The sequence below is a fragment of the Austrofundulus limnaeus genome, unplaced genomic scaffold (genome assembly GCF_001266775.1).
Source record: "Austrofundulus limnaeus strain Quisiro unplaced genomic scaffold, Austrofundulus_limnaeus-1.0 Scaffold1, whole genome shotgun sequence".
Taxonomy (NCBI): Eukaryota; Metazoa; Chordata; class Actinopteri; order Cyprinodontiformes; family Rivulidae; genus Austrofundulus; species Austrofundulus limnaeus.
Genome location: NW_013952403.1, coordinates 6,968,533 through 6,971,812, shown reverse-complemented (window position 1 = coordinate 6,971,812; position 3,280 = coordinate 6,968,533).

The window sequence follows — 3,280 nt, the reverse complement described above, 5'->3', positions numbered from 1 at the left end:
CTGAGTCTCATCAGTTTAATAGCTGTCAGATGCCACAGGACAGACGGCTCTTTCAGCAGGTACAGCGCCCCAATGATCACCACCCACCCTGARGGGAGCTGGTCTTACTCTAAAGCTACTCAGCAGTATGACGTGTGTTTCAGCTCAGACACACTGAAGAGTGACGTAGTGGTTTTCCCCGCCCCGTTTCCACCTGTAGATGGTGAACTCATCAGTATTAACGGAGGAGACACTTTTACCAGAACTCAGACTTTACCTACATCAGAAAAGGTGAGATGTACCATCATGTCTTGGTTTAGCTACATGTTTTGTTAGTAAGTTACTACACTTACTTTATTATCATATTTTTTCTGAGGAGAAAATGAACTTTCTCTGTGGTGAAACTCGTCTGTCTTCTTTCTAGCTATTTCAGTTGGAAGCGCTGTCCACGGTGCTGAAACATTTCACTCATACAGTATACTGTATATTCAATGGCAACTACCCGGTACTTTGTTARCTAGGAACTCGTGACAATTTTATTATAACTGATACAAGCTATGGCAAACATTGGAATAACCTTATTTAGATATATTTTATTTTATTTTAGTTTAATTTAATATTAGTTAATTTCTTACATAAAAATACAATTCAAACATTTTTTTCAAAAGTTTAATGATCTGACTTTAAGAAACCCTAACAAAACTTATACACAATTGTTGTAGTCAGTCACATTTTCTTTTTTAATCAAGTGAAGGATAAAAAATGCAGGATAAATAGTGTATTGACTAACTGCTGTTCTAAGAAACACCTGGATATGATTAAAATCAGTTTTCAGTTAAAAACAGTGTGCTCACTCCTTAAAGAGCTGCTGCACAAAGCAGGTTGGTGTGAATCATGGTTCTAACAATTTTGCCCACCATCTTATTGTCAAAACAGTCTTTTTAATTAATCTAGTCTTCACCCATTCATACTGTTCTTTTTCTTCATAATGTGCTATAAATATCAAAAGTCACCAACATGCAGTTGGATGTATCTTTTTTTCCCCTGGCAGTTCTTTTTTGACTTTGTTTGCTATCTATTTGCTGTAAGTTTTGATCTTGGTGATCTTTTAGAATCACTTATAGCACAAAAAGAGTATATTAAGTACTGAACATTAATGCACATGACTTGGAATGTTGCTAAATGTAGTGGGTGGTAAGAATTGCCCTTTCTTGTCTTACATTTAAATTARAGGAGACATTTTGTAGCTTTATAACCCTAAATCTCTCTGTCCATGGCAGTAGGCCCTGTTTGTGCTGTCCTTCTCTCTGTCCTGAATTACGCTGATAAGTATTTAACTGACAACATAGTTTGCTTTGCATGTGTCTTTCTTTGTGTTCAGTCAAGAAAATATGCCTGTTATGAAAAAAAGATCCAATCTGACCACAAAGCTGACATGTGGAACTTGTCAGTGAAACATTTTAACTTGGAAGCATGCATAACAACCCTACTTGTGTCTGGGAAATGTCAGTTAAGCACAAACTGAAGATGGCCATATTGTGATAAGAGATCACACAGCCAAACATTTTTATTCATACAGTATTAAAACTTGTTAACATTTTATTTGAATGTGTACATAAGACTGGCATGACACTGTCATAAACATGACATAACGCGTCAGGAACCTGAAYGAGGCTTCATGAATGTTTATTACTGTTGTCATTAAGTGTTATTTGTAAATCATGACATGTTRAATGTAAAATTGACATTGTTTACACTGTCTTYGTTGTYACAACTTGACAGTAGCCGAGACAAAATARATGAAAACTTGACATTGGCACGAAATGGTACTGATATGGAAATGTCAGGAGATACTCTTAAAATTCATATAGTGTGAATATATCACACAATATGATTTTTGGTTAATGTCAAGTTGCCACAACAAAGACATTTTAAACAATGTCAACTTTGCATTAAATGTGTCATTATTTACCAAATTAGTGACAGCAGTCATGACATTAATGAAGCCTCRTTCATGTTCATGACATGTGTCATGTCATATCTATGACAGTGTCATGTCAGTCRTTTGCACACCCCTTCAAATAAAGTATTACCTAAAAATCTTGTTTTAAGGGCTTATATTTGTGCACTTGTAGTTGGCTGTTTTTCCTTTGTGTTATTATGCAGCCTCTCAGGGGTTATACAAGACATCCATGTTTTTTATTCTCCATTAGACCTTTCAGATTRATTGTAGTCTAGCTGGCTCCACTCAAATAACTTGCATTATTAAAAGTGACATTCTGTATTTGCTATTTATTTGTCAGCACTAAGTCTATTTTTCCCCATGCAGTTGTAGGGGCTGCATGATTTAAATATTTTGTATTATTTTTTTATTATTATTTTACTATTATTATTATTTTCGTTTTATTTTCACTACCCTGCTTTCTATGTCTTCAAATCCTACATCCACCTCGTCACACCAGTTCCTTTTTGTCTCTCCTGCTTCTTCTCCATGCTGCATGGCTCTTTCCCCTCCCCCACCCTTCACTCTCCTCCAGGAGAAGGGGAGCAGCTGAAGGAACTAACAGGAAATTAACACCATCACTGCAGACATACGCTATCAGCTGTGGAGCGCTGTAAACACGATTGAATACACTTCCATTACCTGTCCTGAATGTGTTTACAAAATCCAGGTCTGTGTCAAGTCAAGTGGGATTTTAGAGAAGAAAAAAAATAACTAAATAAATAGAGGCTGGTCGTGCCTTCTGTTTTGTTATAGCATGTTATTGTGCTGTTTTCCTCCTGCTGGTGGTGAGCTGTGTTCAGGCACTGACTGTGAAGCTCTGTAGAAGTGGATCCATGATGCTTTGAGTTACTCAGACGCGATGACCTCATTTCAGGGAGTGGTTCAGCATAAACAAACTCCGGTCATTTGGTGTGCTTACTGTGAGTGCATGGAAAAAAAATCAAAGCTCTCTCCCTGTCACTCAGTCAGATGGATTTTGCGGTGGACTCGTGCTTCCTTTAACTGGGGCAGCGAGTGATTTAGGCATGGCAGCACGGTACGTGACGCAAATCTGACTGAACCTGGATTTGTTGTGTGGCTCCCATTTTGCCTTCCCCTGACAGCCTTTACACCGAGAATACTGTGCTTCCCCAAATATGGCCCGAAGCTGTCTCTCTGCGTTTAATGTGCTTCAGTATGTGCACCGTATATGCTGCAGCTCTCTGTGTGATAGAGGCAGAGGAGCTGGGGGAGGGGCAGGTAATTTTCCGCTACTTTTTTTTTTTTTTTTTTTTTTTTTTTTTTTTTTTTTTTTTT